Here is a 21,075-nt window from a genome sequence, read left to right on the forward strand (position 1 = left end):
AAAGTTGTAGATGCATAGTTAAGAGTCTCAATCAGAGATTGTTCGGGCATATATATTATTAATCATGTATTTAAATATCGTAATTTTAACAATTGTCATAATTAAAACTGTAAGTGGGAGACTATAGGGATTTATACTAGTAGTAATATGATTAGATATAATATTTATTATATAATGATTATTTTACTTAACTTTAGTAAAAATTTAAATACATCATGTATTCATTGATGTATTTGCTTACTTATATAGTATGAAAAATTAATAGAATATTGAATTTAAGACATTAATTTACACGGTATAAATCTAGTATTTTTATTTACAACACTAATATTTGAATTACAAATATGAAAACCCATTAAAAATACATACCTACACGTTTCTATGCCTATTTTATTGGCTTGGTGGGCTGATTTAACGGGACTCATAATTTATTTTATTTATTTTTTAAATCACAATCACAATTATATTTAGATATGTTCCTTTATTAAATACTAGAGGAAGTACCATTCAGTTCCCCAATATATTTGTCAAAATATTTTATTACTCTTTTATTTATTAGTTGTTAAGGAATGTGAGAAGTTTATATCAACTCAGAACTGAAGGGAGTACGAATGTTCTTAAATACTAAAAACTAATATTTATTATAGTCTTTGCATTTCACAAGGTTTTTGGGTTTTGATTTCTCTTTTTCCTGTTCTTTTGAATTCTTAATTTATCGACTTCGTCTAGGATTACTAGGACACAAAGTTTATTCAAGTCCTTAATTTCCTCAGGTATATTCCCAAATTCAATCACAACTTCCCCTATTAATTGATATACATGTCCTTACTATATACGACAATGATTTATGCTTTGTGTTTTTATTTTTAAAGTAGGCAGATATACTCATTTTTGTTAGAAGAATTTTTATTTTCTTTTTTAGTCTATGTTAATTCCACATTCTCCTCTATTGTATCGATGGTATAAGAGCCATCACCCTTCATCTCAACTATATTAGGAAGACGCGTGGCCATCCAACTCAAAAAGGGGTACCTCAGAAAAAGCTACCTACTTGTGGTAGAGTGAAATGTACCTAGTGTGGAACCGTCGAGGCTCTCCCACATTAATAGCAAGCTTTTGGGGTGTGGAAGAGTGGATTTAGATTCCCAAAATTTATATATTAAAGTTATTGTTGATATATATGATTTGGGCAATGGATAACTTTTGTGTTGAGTTAGGCGCAAATGTTCATTTTCTTTGAATAATAAAATGTAACATAACAATAAAATGTATGGGTTTTTATTTATAAATAGTAACTGTAGAGTTGACAATGGGTTTAAACAAGACTCTCGGTGCAATTATAGTTGTGGCCGAAGGAGATTCAGGAACATAAATTTTGAGATAAACACTAGAATGTATACCTAAGATTTGAATATATGATCCAAAACAGATTTTGAACCCCATTTGTCACTACACTAGTATCTTCCCTTGTGTCAAGGGGATTCAAAAATTTACATATAACTAGGAAGATTAGGTTTGCCTTAATTGTATATATTTTTCAACGAAGGGGATCGAATTAACAATATTGCCATAACCTTGTTTTACACGTAATAATAGTGCTAACTACTAACTACCTATTTTAAATGGAACTGTCTTCTATAAATAGTAGTAAGTTCAATAATTTATATTGTCGGGCTAATCGTTTTCTTCTAAAATTAGGGGTGAAGTAAATTCAATTTTAATTCTAACAGCTAACTACCATTTCTAACATTAGCGGTGAAGCAAATTGAAAACATAGCATTAATGTGTGGAAACAAAAAATGTGATATATGTAACATTTTTTCTTTCTAGGAATTTGATTTCTAAAGAAATGGTTTTAGAAAGCTAAATATAAGTACGTAAGATTGAGATTTTTTGTGCTTCTACATACTGCCATTTCTGAATAAAGATTTATTTTTTATCCTTCTTTCATCATAACCTTAAATTTGTACCTACAGGAAGGATTTGAGACCATATTAAGATTGAATTGTTGTAGGATCTATTAAAAAGAACCGTTCAAGGAGACAATTCATCTAATGCCACGAGTAATTGTTGGTTTTCAAAATTTGTGAATGAAAATGAAGAGTTGTCAATTTTATAAAGATTTTGACTTTTCTAATGAGTTGTGACTTTTATGAAAAGTTGCGAATTTTGTGACGAGTTGTGATTTTTATGGTAGTTGTTACTTTTTCGTAAGGTTGTGACTATTCGAAAGGGTTGTGAAATTTTTAAAAGGATGTGACCTTCCCGATAAAGCACAATAAGCACTTGTTCACACTACCCTCTCTTGTAGATATATAGAAGGGTTTCCTTTTATTTTTCAAGAACGAATAAGGACTTTCTAGACTTCTTCTTTTTCTACAAAATTTAGTATTCTTAGTGTACTTTACTATTGTTGATGGTTTGCTGACATCGTAATTTCAGATACCGATACATCGGTGAGTAAAATCATTCTATTCTTAGAGGATACATTACATTAACCTCGGATACTTGAAGGGAGTAATTTTCTTAAGTACATTGTGCATTCAGTGAACTCAATTTTCTTCTTTGAGAAAATTATTTTATTTAATATTTCTAATTTGTTTTAGATTTTCTTTACGGGATTTAAGTTTCTTGTGTTTCAATCTATTCTTTAAACTAAGTATCTTAGCAATATTTGTTGAACAACAGTAATAATTTCACCTCAAAGGTGGCTTGAAACTTTAGTTGTTTATGTCAAGCATGATGCCATTATACACAAACAACTCAGCTTTGATGTGTATTTTTTGTTTTCTTTTTTCCTTGGGAGGAAAATGCTTCTGTAGGTTATGCTCAAAGGTCATACATTAATCTTCATCTGAAGCATAGCTATCTTGTTTTCATTCAGAGTAGACCCAGCTTTTGGCTTTTCTCCTTTAACTGCTTTTTCTGTCTCTAATAGTTATTTCATATCCAAAAATGGTTTGCCTTCAGATAAGGACTTCTAATGTTTCTTTTTTTACTTTTAGCCAAAAAAAATGGTTTCATCATTATCAATAGAGTTAGAGTTTCCAGCTAAATGTCAGCCAATGAGGAAGTTAGGGAGAGTCGTGCACATGTTGTATATAATGGGAGTGCATCTAGAATCAATGAAACTAGTCTTCAACTTTATCTTGTTTCAAAGTATGACTTGGCGAAGGTTTACCATATGCTCCGGTAGATTGCACAAATGCTGATGATAAGTGGGGCTGGCGGGTAGGAAAAAGAGTTACAAGTTTAGGAACATTTAAGGATAGATATTTATATCTTCCGAAATATTTTTAGGCTCCGAAAGATGGAAAGTAAAATGCTTTCGAAGTAAGATTTTAGTTAAAAAGTATCTCAAATTTGAGTGTCCTGGTATGGAGATAAATCAATTTTTTGCCTCATTCAGTTGGGTGATTCCTTCGAACCAGTCGCCAAACTCAAGAGGTTAGTTTCGACAAGGATCTTTGGTATATAGAATGAAGAAATTCATTAGGTTGTTTGCATCAATTTGTTTAAAAAAATCATACCACATCTTTTTATTGACCTGATGCAAAATTTGTTTTATCATTTAGATATTGATTTTAACTCAGATTTGAAAGAGAGGACTACATCTTCAAGGACGGAAATCCAACCTTTACTATCAGATTCTCCTATCATAGTTATTACTTGTAAGGCTGGTAACAGAATTTGTACGAGTTTGGTAATCACTGAAGTTGAGTTTGGTAAACAAGAAGCAGACAGTGCTCCTACATTCCTCTAGCATGATTGGATTTCGTGCTTATTTGGAATTTGTCCACATATGTAGCCATCAAGTGTTGATTTACATCTAATGTAACTATAGCCATCATATTCCAAACTGATAAGCTTACACCAAAGGATACAACAACACCCTGGGCAAAAACAAGGTTTACTGTAACCGATATCAAAAGGCATGGTCCTTGGTAAAGGTAACATTGCACCTGCATTCCTCTGGTATGATTGGATTTCGTGCTAATTTAAATTTTGTTTTTATTGTTCTTCCTCTTCCTCTAGTAGCAACTTTCTTCTCTTCCAGACAGAGAAACTATTAACTACAAGGGAGTTGGATTTGTTAGAGAAGGTGTGGTGGTATACCTGCCTTTCCTGTTTGTGATCCACTTCCATCAGCTCATGGTCAAAAATTAGCACAAATGGAAGAGCTATGATATTTATGTTGAGGCCTTGTGAAACACTACCTTAAAACAGAGGTTGTATGTATATAAGAAGTTTGTGGATGTTATTATCGCTTCCCACGACTTCCCGAGCCACCAAACATCAGACATGGAAACTTTGAGAACTACAACCTCAAGTAGGCAGAATCATGGTAATGTTCATCCATTAACCTAGAAATTTTTTTGTAATATTCATTTTGTAACACAATTCTACCTACTTGAGGTTGCAATTCTCCATATTTCCATGTATGAGGTTTGGTGGCTTAGAACATTGTGGAAAGCGATCAATAAAAACTACCAACTTCTTAATTACATACCATCTCAATTTTTTAAGGTAGTGTTTCACGAGGCCTCGTCATAAATACCGTAAATCTTCCATTTGGTGCTAGGTTTTCCCCACGAGAGGATGGAAGTGGATCACGAACAGGAAGGGAAGGTCTACCACCACCACCTTCTCTAGCAAATCCAACTCACTTGTAGTTATTTAATTCTCCATTTGGATGAAAATAAAGTTGCTACAAGAGGAAGAGGAAGAACAATAAAAACAAAATTAAAATTAGCACCAAAACAAAGCATACCTGAGGAATGTAGGTGAAGTGTTAGCCTTTTCTGGAGACCATGCTTTGTGATCTTTGTTTCAGTGAGCCTGATTTTTGCTGAGACGGTTGTTGTATCCTTTGATGTAATTTTACTTCCCGAGCATACAACCCAGACGTGGCTGGTACTCGAGAACCATTGTTCGCCATAAGCGAACCCTTGGCCTGGCTTACTTACTCAACGGAAGAATTACTAATGATAAAATAGTTTTAAAAGAAAATCTATACTACTCAATAAATAACTTAGAATGTAATAAATAACATTCACTGCCAAAGTGGCAACTCAAGTCTAAACTTAACTGAAAAGGGAAAGTAAAGACTCCTGAACTAACATCACTAACTCTGTCTATAAAGCCTCTGAACAACTGGGATGGACGTCGAGACAAGAACCACGACATCCTAATGAACGAAAATACATAAATCAATATAAAGGATCCTCCAGAAAGCAAAGAGGCTCACCAACTGACGCTGAGTACTCAACTGGATCAACGATGCACTGGATGCTAATCCTGATTACCTACGTATGCATCATAAGTTGATGCATGCCAACTGGCATCAGTACATTGAATGTATGAGTATGCAAGTTGGAATACTAAAATCAACTTAAGCTTGAAAAGAATTTGAAAAGACCTGAAGAACTTACCTTGCTCAACTCAACAGAACATAACTGAACTCCTTTCAATATAAAGCAGTTTAAAAACAAGTGCAATATGAAGAAAACTGTTTAAAACATGGTGTGAACTATTTGTGCATGCAAAGATGCATATAACTCTGAGATGTATGTAAAAATACAAATAAACTGATGTATATAAAAATACAAAACAATGTTGTGGGAGTTTCTCTAACCGACAACCATCACTTAAGAGCTATAGTGATGATGCAACACTTTAACTCATGCTACCAAGGACCATCATATACCTTGCCAAGGGTATAAGACCTAACTCACTAACTGGATCCACTAGTCTATGATAAAAAGCATTAAAGGATTCATCTAAAAAGTATGACCCTTTTTTACCTATGATGTCTACATGGTTTATGGGGGCCGTGGGTTCACTGAATGCTCCCCTATATCGGTGCTCAATACTACTCCCAAAATATGATACTAGCTCTTTGTGTTTAAAAACATACTTTTTTCTGTGGTTTGAGATAATTGCTCAAAAACTTAGCTCAAAGACTATCTTAGAAATCAAGGTTTCCTCTCTTTCTTTATTGTGAAAGCATTTACTCTTTAACTAAAAACAAGCACAAAGGCTCTTTATTGAAAAACTAGCTCAAAGTCTCTTTAGTGAAAAACTAGCTGAAAGGCTCTTTTCTGGAAAAACTAGCTCAAAGGCTCTTTTTGAAATCAAGGTTTCCTTTCTTTTTTAAATGTGAAAACATTTTAAACCCTTTGGGAGTACATAGTCCCCAGATACTTTTAAAGAAATGTACTTCAATCCTTACTCTTTACTCTTTATTCAACTTGACATTTAAGTCTTAAAACAAAGTTAAAAGCATTTGCAAAAGACTTCTTGAAAAGACTCGAATAACTTCCTAGACTTGGCTCTTGACTTTCCTTGAAATTGAATTTATGGATTCAATGTTATGATTGATGTTTCTAGATGATTTCTATATTCAAGAACGAAATCAATTGAAGAATAACTATCAAGAACATCAAATTCTCAAACTTTTTAGGATGAAATACGCTAAATTAAACATGCTTGGCGCGTGGGTGAACTAACCCAATGCTATGTGATCTCACATACCTTGTAGGGATCACCCCTTGACGAAATCCACGTTATTAGCTTCAAGAACTTGACAATTTCCTTATTTCTCCTTCTCTTTTCTCCTCTTCTTTTCTCTTTTCTACAACCCAAACTCAATATCTCCAAAGCCTAAATTGACAAAGTTCAGTTTGGACCCCTAATTAATTACTAAAAATGAATTAAATTAAAAGGATAAGGAAAAGACCAAACTACCCATTAAAAATCCGGATTGGACATTTCCCTATTTGAACAGCCCAACTTCCAATGGGCATAACTCACTCATACCAACTCCGAATTGCACAAACTCGGCAGCGTTGGAAAGAGTATTCCAAGATATTTCCTATGATATCTGGAAGCACACCTAACTCATCATGAGCTAGGATTTATGGTCATTTGAAGTTGACCAAAAATCTAACTTAACATACTTAACAAAATTTGCAGATTTTTATATTATTTCCAAAAATGACTATTTCCTCTTTTTTACTTCTTTCTAGTTCTTTTATAGTTACGGGGTGTTACAATATCTCCTTGGGAACATTCATCCTCGAATGAGCTTACTCTTAGTAGGCTAAGGGTGTAAAATCTAACATTCAGCTCAAATACCCAACAAGCAATGCAAATGCAACATCCAATCTCATAAGTTAAAGAGTACTAAGAAGAGAATTAATACCTTGGTCTAGAATTTCTCCAGATTCGAAGAGATGTGGATATCTCTTCTTCATATCCCCCTCCACTTCCCGAGTTGCTTCCTCAACAAATTGATTCCTCCATAGACTTTGACTGATGCTACTTCCTTAGTCCTCAACCTGCGAACTTGGTGATCTAGAATCTGAACCAGAATCTCCTCATAAGATAAGCCATCCTTGATCCCAATATCTTCGGTTGGTATAATCAATGAAGGATCGCCCAGGCACTTCTTCAACATGGAGACATGAAATACCGGATGAACTGCTGCTAACTCTTGTAGTAGCTCCAATTCATAAGCTATTTTGCCAATCCTCTTAGAAATTCTGTAAGGGCTAACATACCAGGGACTAAGTTTCCCCTTATTACCAAACCTCATAACTCCCTTCATGGGTGAAACCTTTTAAAAACATCCAATCATCAACTTCAAACTCTAACTCTCTTTTCCTAACATCAGTGTAGGATTTCTGACTACTCTGCGCCGTTTTCAACCTCTCTTGTATCACTTTCACCTTTCCCATAGCTTGATGAACTAAATCTGGTCCTATCAACCCGATTCACCAACTTCAAACCATCCAGTAGGAGATATACATCTTCTCCCATAAAGAGATTTCTAAGGAGCCATCTGGATGCTAAAATGGTAACTATTGTTTTAAGCAAACTCAAGGAAAGATAAGTGATCATCCCAATTACCCTTGAAAGAAATCACACAATCTACCTTGACACCTCAAAACACCATCTCCCCCTTGTTTAAAAGACATCACTTTTCTCTTATGAACACTTGCCTTTAATTCAAGCAATAAAGGATCTTGGTTTTGGTTTCCTTTTACTTCTGACACTAATGATGATTCAGTCCCATTCATCACCACCACTCTTCCTTCTATGGAATCCATTAGTCGAACTCCTAGCCGTGCAAGTCTATGCACCTCTTGTGCTAACTCTTTCTTATCTTCCTTAAAATGGGCGGTACTACCCATAGACAACCTTCTCAAGGCATGAACAACAACATTAGCCTTACCTGGGTGATAATCAATACTCATGTCATAATCCTTGAGTAATTCCAACCACCCCATTTGCCTGAGATTAATCTCTTTTTGAGTAAATACATACTGAAGACTCTTATGATCGGTGAACACATCCACATGCACACCATAAAGATAATGGCACCATATTTTCAAAGAAAATACTACAGCAGCCAACTCTAGATCATGGGTTGTGTAATTTTTCCCATGAACTTTCAACTGTCTGGAGGCATAAGCTATAACTTTTCCATTCTACATTAACACACAACCCAAACAAACTCTGGACGCACCACAATATACCACAAAGCCTTGCATTCCGTCTGGTAAGGTCAATTTTGGGTAGTAGTCAACCTCTTTTCAATTCCTGAAAGCTTTTCTCACAAGCTTCAGACCATTCAAACTTCACTGTTTTCTAAGTCAACTTGGTCAAAGGCTATGAAATAGATAAAAATCCCTCGACAAATCTTCTATAATATTCATCCAAAACCCAAGAAACTCCTAATATCAATTGGAGATGTAGGTCTAGGCCAACTCTACACTGCCTTAATTTTCTGAGTATCAACTTTAATTCCCTCTCCAGATACAATGTGGCCTAGGAATGCCATAGATTCAAGCCAAAACTCTCACTTAGGGAACTTGGCATACATCTCTCTATCTCTTAAAGTCTGGAGAACTATTCTGAGATGACTAGCATGGTCTTCTTTATTCCTTGAATAGATTAGTATGTCGTCAATGAAGACGATAACAAACATATCTAAATAAGTTTTGAATACTCTATTCATAAGGTCCATGACTGTTGCAGGGGCATTGGTCAAACCAAAGGACATGACCAAAAACTCATAATGACCATAAAGGGTTCTGAACGTTGTCTTTGGAATATCACATTCCCTTACCCTCAACTGATGGTAGCCTGATTTGAGGTCTATCTTTGAGAAACACGAAGCACCCTGAAGCTGATCGAAAAGATCATCAATTCTCAGAAGAGGATATTATTCTTAATGGTAACCTTGTTCAATTGGTGGTAATCTATACAGATCCTAAGGGAACCATCTTTATTTCTCACAAACAAGACCGGAGCTCTCCAAGGTGAGACACTTGGTCAAATAAAGCCCTTATCTAAGAGATCCTTTAACTGCTCTTTAAGCTCTTTCAACTCTGCTGATACCATTCTATATGGCGGAATAGATATAGGACCAGAATCTTGAAGAATATCTATACCGAAGTGTAATTCTCTGTCAGGAGGGACTCCGGGAAAATCATTAGGAAAGACTTTTGGGAACTCTCTTACTACTGATACTGACTGAATAGAAGGTATCTCAACACTAGAGCCATTAACTCGGACTAAGTGATAGACACACCCCTTGGAAACTAACTTTCTCGCCTTAAGGCATGAAATGAAACGACTCTTAGGCACTGCTGAACTGCTTTTCAACTCTATAACTAGTTCACTAGAAACTGGAAATTCCGTACTCAATTTCTATAATCTATTGATGCATAACAGGCATGAAGCCAGTCCATACCTAGAATGACATCAAACTCTACCATGTCTAACTCAACTACGTCAGCCATGGTACTCTTGTGATTGATGGAAATGGAAAAATCATGATAGACTTCTTTCTGCTAGAATAGAATCACCGACAGGTGTAGAAACACTAAAGGGCTCAAGACGTTGCTCTGGAAGAACATCAAAACTGAAGACTTGGATCATACCAGTGACAACATCTAGCGAATCCTGTTGCTCTCAGCGACTAGTGTTAGCATAAAGATGGTTTTCTTCTCTGCCAACCCCTGAAGTCGCTCATCTAGATGCAGCTCTGTCTGGTGGAGCAACTGAAGAAGACTGGGGTCTATTGCCCCGATTACCATTACTTTGTCTACTCTTAGGACACTCTATCATGAAATGACTATTTTGGCCATACTTGAAGCAACCAGTGGAGCCATCACGACACATCCCTAAGTGGTTCCTACAACACTTAGCACAGGCAGGAGTCTTAGTACCTCCTTGTGCCTTACTACTTTGCGAATGTGCAGGTCTAGCTCTGAAGTTCTAAGAATTCTAACTGTTTTACTCACATTTGTTCGTTGGTGCAGGTGCACTAGCAGATGATGGAGCATGTCCTTTCTGCTTATGTTGGAAAAAGACCGGTTCGCATTACTCTTTTGCTGCCCGGATTCATTCCCAGATGTCTTAACTCTCTTATTCTTGAACTCTTCTCTATTCCTCAACTGGTCCTTCTCAACATGTTGCACATGGATCATCAGCCTTGCTATGCCCATGTAACCTATTAGCATGGCTGCCTTGGTTTCCTTACTTGACAGACGAGTCAACCCAACAACGGATAAAATAATCCTAATCCTCAGGTCGTCAACCATCTTTTTGCTTCTCTTAGATCATGGGAAAAGAAACTCCCCATGAAAGCATTCTCAAAACATTCCAACTCACAAACGGTTACACGTAAGCACGAGTTAGAAAGAAACTTTTATAGAGATACACTTTATTGCACAAAATGAGTATGAAAGATGTGAAGGATTTCCTAAAATGTTGCAGCCTCCTAATTCTAGATATTGCATGCTTCACACAGATAATTAGGATTCTACAAACACGGCTTCATAGACTCCCTAGGACTGTAGAACTCTGTGCTCTGATACTAAGTTTGTCACGCCCCGAGCCTACACTCTGAACGTGGCTGGCACTCGAGAATAATTGTTGGCCCTAAGCGAACCCTTGGCCTGGCTTACTTAATCAGTGGAAGACTTACTCATGATAAAATATTTAAAAATAAAAACTATACTGCTTAATAAATAACTTAGAATGTAATAAATAATATTCACTGCCAAAGTGGTAACTCAAGTCTCAACTTAATTGAAAAGTGAAAGTAAAGATTCCTGAACTAACATCACTAACTTTGTCTATGAAACCTCTAAAAAACTGGATGGACGTCGGGACCAGACCCACGACATCCTAATGAACTAAAATACTGAAAGAAATAGAAAGGATCCTCCGAAAAGATATGAGGCTCACCAACTAACTTTGTGTGCCCAACTGGATCACCGATGCGCTGGATGTTGATCCTGATTTCCTGCGTCTGCATCATACGAAGATGCAGGCCAACTAGCATCAGTACATTGAATGTACGAGTACACGAGTTAGAATGCTAAACACAACTTAAGATTTAAAAGAATCTTAAAGGAACTGAAGAACTTACCTAGCTTAACTCAACTAATTTCAATATAAAGCAGTTTAAAAATTAGTGCAATATAAAGAGAATTCTTTAAAACAAGATGTCAACTCTGTGTCTATACAGAGATACATATAACTCTAAGATGTATGTAAAAATACAAATAAACTAATGTATATAAATACAAAATACTGTTGTGGGAGTTTCTCTAACCGACAACCATCACTTAAGAGGTATAGTGATGATACGTCACTTTACCTCACGCTGCCAAAGACCATCCTATACCTTTCCAAGTGTATAGGACCTAACTAACTAAGTGGATCCACTAGTCTATGCTAAAAAGCATTAAAGGATTCATTTAAAAAGTATGACCCTCTTTTACCCATGATGGCTACATGGTTTATGGGGGCCGTGGGTTCTCTGAACGCTCCCCCATATCAGTGCTCCATACTACTCCCAAAATATGATGCTAGATCTTTATGTTGAAAAACATACTTCTTTCAGTGGTTTGAGATAATTGCTCAAAGGCTATCTTGGAAATCAATGTTTCCTCTCTTGCTTTATTGTGAAAGAATTTACTCTTTAACTGAAAACTAGCCCAAAGGCTCTATACTGAAAAACTAGCTCAAAGGTTCTTTAATGACAAACTAGCCCAAAGGCTCTTTACTAGAAAACTAGCTCAAAGGTTCTTCTGGAAATCAAGGTTTCCTTTCTTGTTTAAATGTGAAAACATTTTAAACCCTTTGGAATTACATAGTCCCCATAAAATTTTGAAGAAATGAACTTCAATCCTTACTCTTTACTCGTTACTCAACTTGAACTTTAAGTTTTAAAACAAAGTTAAAAGAATTTGCAAAAGACATCTTGAAGAGACTCGAAGAACTTCCTAGACTTGGCTCTTGACTTTCCTTGAATTTGAATTTATCGATTCAAGGTTATGATTCATGTTTCTGGATGATTTCTAAATGATTAGAAATCATTTAGAGTAGTTAGAACAATAGGAAGCTTTAGTACACTTTAGAAGGACTTAAACAGGATAAACAACGAAAAACTGGTGAAAAAATGTTGCTCCGGGTGCGTCTTTGGCGCACCGTGCCAGCCTCTTGAGCGCTACGGGGGCGCGTCGCGGCAGCCTTCCTTCAAGCAAATTTCTGACGAACTTTTGACCTTGTTTTCTGATCCTAAATCATTTTAATACGATTATTTTTCTCAAATTCACTTTAGATTCATGTACTCAAATCATATACACAAAATCTAACCCAAATAACTCAAGGAAACAACACTTTAACCTCAAGAAAACTCCTTAATCCCAACTCATATTCAAGAACGAAATCAATTCATGAACATTTATGAAGAACATCAAATTCTCAATCTTTTTAGGATGAAAATGCGTTGAATTAAACATGCTTGGCCCGTGGGTGAACTAACCCAAAGCTATGTGATCTCACATACCTCGTAGGGATCACCCCTTGACGAAATCCACGGTCTTAGCCTCAAGAACTTGACGATTTCCTTTCTTCTCTTCTTTTCTCCTCTTCTTTTCTCTTCTCTAAAACCCTAGCTCAATTTCCCCAAAACCTAGACTGACCAAGTTCAGTTTAGACCCCTAAGTATTTACAAAAAACGAATTAAAATTAAAGTGTAAGGAAAATACCAAACTACCCTTTAAAAATCCGGATTGGACATTTTCCTATTTGAACAGCCCAACTTCCAATGGCCATAACTCACTCATACGAACTCAGAATCGCGCAGACTTAGTGGCATTGGAAAGATTATTCCAAGATATTTCCTACGATATCTTGAAGCACACCTAACTCATTCTGATCTAGGAGTTATGGTCGTTTGAAGTTGACCAAAAATAGAGCTTAACATACTTAACAAAATTTCCAGATTTTTATATTATTTCCTAAAATGACTATTTCCACTTTTTAACTTCTTTCTAGCTCTTTTCTAGTTACGGGGTGTTACATGTAAACTTATTAGTTTGGACTGTGATGGGTACATGTACAATTGATGTGAAGCAACACTAGATGGCTACATATGTGGATTGGTTTCCCATATAAAATTAACAAAGTTAAAATTACTTGCAATCACTAACAAACAGTAAAAACAAAATGACCCACGCTAAAATGCACTAAATCAAAGTGTAACAGGATTTTGAATAAAATAGAGCAAAAACTAAAATATAATGAGGAAATTAACATAACTGAAACAATATACACATTTTTTGAGAATAAAATATGGCAGAATAATAATAATAAAATTATTTTAAAACTAGACAAAGTAATAAAACAAAATCAAATAATAGCACTGACACATATTTGGTAGAAAACTTAAGCACACAGTTAAATAAAAGAATCATAGTAGTTCAAAATAGAAAGAAATTTTTTTAAGTCAGTGGTGAATGAAAAAAGAATTAATGGAAAAAGAAATTGTGCAAAACCAACCTACTAACAACAGTAATCAGTCATACAACAACACAACAAGAATGAAATAACATTTGAAATAGAACAAGTAAAATCAAGGCACCCAAACTTTATTGATTTTATTGGAGAAACACCAGGCTGAAGTGCAAACATATCAGCAAAAATAATATAAACAAAGTAAAATAGAGATACAAGAGTTACCAAAGAAGAGGAAACCAAGGTAGTGAGCCGAATATGGTTCACCGATGGTATTTGCGGCAGGGTCTAGTTTCTCAGTGTGACGTTGTAGGTTGTTGTACAACAAAGCTATGTTGCAGCTTTGATCTTGCCGGACTGTCTACAAAATAAATAAAAGACACGAAAATGGGGAAAGAGGAAGAGAGACTGTGGTGGTGTGGGTCTATTTCTGATGGATTTATTAGGGTTTTGGCTTGCATTTGTTGGGGTTTTGTGATAGAATTGAGGTGGTTTCAAGTTGGTTGTTCTCCGACGTCGTTACTTTGCCGGAGAAGAGAAAGAGAATTTGAGTTTTGGTTGTTGCCGAGGTTACTTTGGGATTGATGGGTGTGGGTTTTGATGGAGAAGGAGACAAAAGGGAGGAATAGTCTTTAGATGGTGGTGGTTGCTTAGTAGAATCTTGTCGAAGACTATGAAAATGGAGGTGGTTTTGTTGGGGTTCCAGGTGTTGTTTTGCTGGTGGATTTGCAACTTGGTGGTGGTGGTGGCTGAGAAAGGAAAAAAGGAAGAAAAAGCTTTTAGGGTTTTGTCAATTTTTGAAACTTTACACCACAAATAAAAATTATTTTACCACCACTATTTTAATGACTAAGCAAGACTTATATAGAAAACAAACCACTTTTACACAATATAATGGGCTAAAACCATGGGCTCAAGACCGTGGCCCAAAATCATTGGTTAATAAAATACGAGTGTATCAATATATTAGGCTCTGGGAACGTGTGTTGCACGTTTTATCCTTGTTAATGAGTTGAACGCTGTATCTTTATTAATTATCAAAAAAAGTGCTCAACAATTCTCTATCCATTTTTATCTTGTTATTTTAAACTTCATCAAATGATTTTTTTTATTTTCAACTTACTTATGATCAAATTATGTTTTTGTTCTCTAAAAGAATGTATTGGAAATGCAAATGTCAAACTTGAGAAAAGAGGTTGAAAATAAATATAAAGAGGTTTAGATACGTGATGCTTTTAAAATATTACTAGTTTTGATGCACGTGTGTTGCACGTGAATATCAAATCAAATATTATTAAATTTAAAATTACGTAAACAATTATAAAATGAATGATAAAGTATAACTTCCAATGAATAGTGGATGTAAACTTTCTTATGATTACTACTTGAAGTTAGTTACTCTTAAAATCTCTTAGCACCTCTTAAATATACTTTCTACTCCATCCCTCATAGTGCATTACTTAGTTATTATTGTATTTTTGTTGTTCTTACTTTAATATAATATAATATAAATAAATATTGATATAACATATAAAAGATATAGTAAATTTAATGTTTTAGTTGGATTGTTATATTAATTTAACATTCATGTTAGGGAGTGTTCAAATTTCATTGAACTTTGAGATTGTCAACGTGTATAAATCAAACTTGAGTTTTGAAGAAGACAAGAATAGAAATATAAAGAAAATCGTAGTTTAAAAATGAGAGAAAGCCCCTCCATTTTTAGTTAACAAATGGTAGTATGAACATGTGCCTATTGTTTCTTATCATAAAAGTCACAACTCTTCGGAAATGTCACAACTCATCGAAAAAGTCACAACTCTATAGAAAATTTAAAACCATTCAATGTGAAATGAAGTCTTCTTTTAATATAATATATTATAATAAGAATAAATATAATATAAAATATAGAAGATTTACTAAATTGGGTGTTTTAAGAAGAAGAACAATGAAAAACTTTTAATAATTTGAGATAAAATAGTCACAACACTTGAGAAAAGTCACAACCCTTCAAAAAGTCACAACTCATCAGAAAAATCATTACTCTTTAGAAAAGTCATAACTTTTCGGAAAAGTCATAATACTTTGTAAAAGTCGCAACCCTGTAAATAGTCACAACACTTCGAAAAGGTCACAACTAATAAGAATAGTTATATGTCTTTGGAAATGTCACAACCCTTTAATGAGAAAAGAAGACTGTTTTATATATAATATAATATAAGTAAATATAATATAATCAAAAATATAGAAGTATACTAAATTTGTTGTTTTAAGTTGTAGGTTTTATAATAATTTAACATTTATGCTGAATAGTTCATTCTTTTAAGGCAGTAAAGATAAAAAAGATATATATAGATTCGACTAATTTTAATTTGATATGAAATTTTATAATATAAATAAGACTTTTAATTTAAGGATATGTAGAACACATAAAAATGTCTCTTAACTATCTGGTCTTAAAGATGTGCTCCCGAGTCCCAAGGAACAGATCATAAATAAACTGAATAAAAATAAAAGTACAAAAAATAAATTGGAAACAGAGAAGTACCTATTAAATCTAGTTTGGACTCTTCAAACAAATTTTTAAGAAAATCCTTTTTCTTCAATACTTTGAGATTTTGCACAACTTGAACAACAAGTTATAGTTTGTGCAACAAATAATCATTGGACTTCTTGTCAAGTAGATGTTAATGCAAAAGATATTTATTGCTATGAAAATGAGTGCATATTAATATCTAGATACTTTTCTCGTTTGATGTTGAGTATTTCTATTCTCCTTATTGAATCTTTTTTTTTATATATCTAGTTTACCCACAAAAAAATTTATAATTGCATAATTGAACAACTCACACAATCTTCCTTGTTTTAAGAAGAATGATATAAAACTTACAAACTTTTTAGTTTAAAAATTTGAGTAAACGTCTCTATTTATATAAAAAAAAAGGATAGTATGAAAAGGTGTTAGTCGTACTTTATCATATAAGTCACGACCCTTAAGAAAAATCACAACTTTTCAGAAATGTCATAAAGCATCGAAAAAGTCGCAACCTTTCAAAAAGGTTACTATCCATCAGTGTGAAACATGTATCATCCTTTAATATAATATAGAAGAAATAAATAAATTCAAAAATTAATATATATATATATATATATATATATATATGCATGTATGTATACACAAAAAGTAAAACTAGTAGAGAAAATAGAATCAGAAACAAATCAGAAACAATATAAAAATATTTTTTTCAAACAAAGAAAATACAGTCCACTTAATGCATAGTGTCCCATTAAGGAAATCATTCCCCTCAAGTACCCGAGGTTAATGGAATATATCCTCCCAGGATAGAACGATCTGACTCATCGGTGTATCGCTACCTAAAACCACAGTGTCAGTGAACCACTGAACGACAGTAAAGTACACTTACAATACTAGATATAGTAATAGTAGAAGAAGTCCAGAAAAATTCGTTCAACTAAAATGAGAGGAAATCCCTCAATTTATAGAAAACAAAGGGTAGTGTGAAAAGGTTCTTATTGTGCCTTACTGAAAAGGTCACAACCATTCAAAAAGGTCACAACCTTTCATAAAAATCACAACTTTTCATAAAAGTCACAACTTTTAATAAAAGTCGCAACTTTTCATAAAAGCCACAACTCTTCATAAAAGTCGCAACTTTTCATAAAAATCACAACACTTCATAAAAGTCGCAATTCTTCATTTTCTATTCACACCTTCTAAAACCCAACAATCCCCCACATGAATGGGGAATGACTCCAAGACAAAGAAACGGAAAAGTATGTGTACTTTACAAGCAAGATTAATTACATCTGGATAAGTAGTTTCCCTTTGGACTTTCCTAGTGAACATATGTTGGATATACTCGGTCAATCGATAGATGTGATATATTTGAACCGTCAAGCTTTGGTGTATACCTAGACAACCATATGTCACACAATTAACCCTTTACCATTTATGATTCTTACAGTTGTGTTCGTTTCAGCCATAAACACCTCCTGGTTTCATGAGTGTATAGAGAATAGACTTTTAACAATAATTCTCTTTGAAGTGGCTTATACTTCACACTCATATAGGTGATTTCTAACAGTGTCATTGCGTAGATACACTATTTAGTTAAGACTGCCAAACTTAGCAAATCATTAAAAACTTTATGCTTTATTAATTCCTTAACAAGCCTTAATATTTTAACATCGTTCTTGAACATTGTCTTCCTCATGAGAATGGATTAAGTTGATTGACAATGTCGAGCCACTAGTCACAACTTTGTTTTTCTCCTTGAATCTAGCTCTTGGGATCTCCAGCCTGCTAGATAGAGTTACCTCTATGATGACTTGTCCTAAGCCGTAAACCCATTCCCTTAGATGATCTTTCAACTTTCTATCTAGTTAGGCCTTTTTGTAAGTGGATCCGACACATATCCTTTGACCTTACATAGTCAATTGTGATAATTCCAATAGAGAGTAGTTGTTTTCTAACAGTATTATTTCTATCTCTTATATGATGAGACTTTCTGTTATACATCATGCTCCATGACCTGCCTATTGCATCTTGACTATCAAAGTGTATGCATACTGATGCCAAAGGGTTGGACCAAAAGAGAATATCTATCAAGAAATTCCAGAGTCTTTCAACTTATTCACCGGCCTTATCTAGAGAACCTAGCTCATACATCATTGTAGAGCTAGTGATACATGTCCTTTTGGAAGATTTCCAAGATACTGCTCGTCCACCAAGAGTAAATACATATCCACTCATGGATTTTACTTTATTTGATCTCGGTGATCCAATTTGCATCACTATATCCTTTCAATACTGCTGGATATTGTTATAATGCAAGACATAGTTTTGAGTATGTTGTAAATACCCCAAAACTCTTTTCATTGCCATCCAATAAGTTTGATTGGGATTACTTGTGAACCGACTCATTTTACTTATAGCACATACTATATCTGATATGGTACACTTCTTAATATACATCATACTTCCCAATACTCTAGCACAATCCAATTGTGAGTCACTTTCATCTTCATCTAGTTGAAATTCAAAGCTCACATTTATTGGAGTCTTGACAATATTGAAATCCAAATATTTGAACAAGTCAAGTACATTTTCGATGCAATGAGACCGTGACAATGCTAAACATTATGGTGTTCTAAGGATTGCATCAACAACTCCAAGATCTTTCATATGAAACTTGCTTTCTGGCATAGGTTTAGTAGCATTTATGTCATTAGTGTATCTACTGATGATCAACATGTCATTAATATAAAAACAAACAATGACCGTGTGATTTTAACGTAAACACATTTATCACTTCCATCATTCTTAAATCCATTTGCCAACATGGTTTGGTCAAATATCTAGTTTCATTGTTTGGGTGCTTGCTTTAGTGCATAAAGTGACTTAACAAGTTCGCACACTTTCTTTTCCTTACCAGGAACCACAAAACCCTCAGGTTGTTCCATGTAAATTTCTTCCTCCGATTCTCCATTTAAAAAAGTTTTTTTCACATTCAATTGATGAATTTGGAGGTCATATACCACAACTAATAATATTAACATCCGAATGGATGTTATTTTAGTTACTGACGAGTATATATCGACAAGATCAAGACCTTGTTTTGGTCTAAAGCCTTTGACAAAAAGGCTTGATTTATATTTGTCAACAGTTCCATCGACTTTCATTATACTTTTGAAGATTCACTTTGAACAGAAAGGTTTCTTTTCTTGAAGAAGATCAATTAACTTCAAATATGGTTGCTCAAGATTGCATTAATCTAACTATTGACATCATCTTTCCAGAAGGATGAGTCTACAGAAGACACAAAAAATGTTACAAAATCATATTATTCTTAACTTTTTATGATTAACACAAGCATATTTATTTTAATAAATTTTAATTGTGTTTTTAAGATAATGAGTAGCTAAATTTCATAACTAAGGTTGTGGGAACCATAAGCGATTAACAAAGTATGAATAATAACTAAGTAATTCTTGAATAGTGTTGAAGCATGCATTGATAATTCTTTCGTTTAGAAGTCTTTTTAGCAGTTCCAAACGTTAGAACTCGCCTTGTTGCTACTTGCCAGACCAAGGAGGTAATCAACAAGAAAAGAATTATCAACATAGATTTAGTGTGATACTATCTAATAGTCTAGTGTCGATTGGTGCGAAGTAAGAACAAAGCCAAACATCAATGTGATGTCTAATATGAGGTAAAGGTAAGGGTTAGTAAATTATACAGACGTAGCTAGAACAAGGAGCGGGGTGAAATTCTCTAGATGTCGGACCAAGGATTTAGAGATACCTAACTTATCACTTTGCATGTAATACACTATAAAATGATTACTATTATTAGGATTACCGCGTTATGAGCTTATGGGGAACACATTCCTGGTTACTTTTAATAATCTAAATATAAATAAATACTTAGTTCAAAGCTATCTTTTTATTGTTTTTGTTTTATTTCAATTTAAACACCCCCCCCCCCCCCGCAATTTTATATAACGACTATCGAGTTAAATATTTGCTATTGACAATATTTTTCCATATTCTCTGTGGGATCGACCCTGACTCATAGGTGGGTAAATCTATTGCATACGATCGTTTATATTTCTTTTCAAGAAGTATATTTGAACATTATCAAATAATGGCGCCGCTGCCGGGGAATATGGCTTAGAAATTGTCTTTAGTATTTATTTTGACTTGTAGTCCTTTTTTTGTTTTTTTTTATCTGTTTTAATTTACTTTTCTTTATTATATGTTTTACTCTTCTTGAGATGTCATCTGAAAAAGTATGTAGTGTTAAGTGATCTTGCAATTTGTGTACTTCTGATATTATGAATTCTTATAAGCTAATTATTTCTCAACAAAATAAATTGTGTGGGGACATGGAAGATTTATTGATACTATGCTATAAATCAATATTTAAGTGCATGATTGATGAAGATAATTATGATTGGGATATCTATAAATTAAATTTTGAGTTGAGTGCAAAGATTAAATCATATGACACCCAACAATTTAGTAATAATATGTGTGAGGAAGAAAAAATACTTATAAGACAACTTGAAGAGCTAAAAGCTGAGGGTCAATTGCTTGATCATACTTTTATTGATGTTGTCATTGTTGAGAAGAGTGCACTAGAGTTATTTAATGAAGTAGATAATATTATTTTAAAAAACTCTAATATGTGTAAATATGAGGGTGTAAATAATAAAATAATTCATAAGTTAG

At 34.0% G+C, this 21,075-nt stretch overlaps 1 pseudogene; it reads left to right on the plus strand.

Annotated features, from left to right (window-relative positions):
• The first annotated feature begins 3,055 nt into the window (after positions 1–3,055).
• Positions 3,056–21,075, plus strand: part of LOC125813666 (uncharacterized) — a 43,361-nt pseudogene continuing 25,341 nt past the window's right edge.

Source organism: Solanum verrucosum, unplaced genomic scaffold, assembly GCF_900185275.1.
Source record: "Solanum verrucosum unplaced genomic scaffold, falcon-dt-bn FXZP01000272.1, whole genome shotgun sequence".
NCBI lineage: Eukaryota > Viridiplantae > Streptophyta > Magnoliopsida > Solanales > Solanaceae > Solanum > Solanum verrucosum.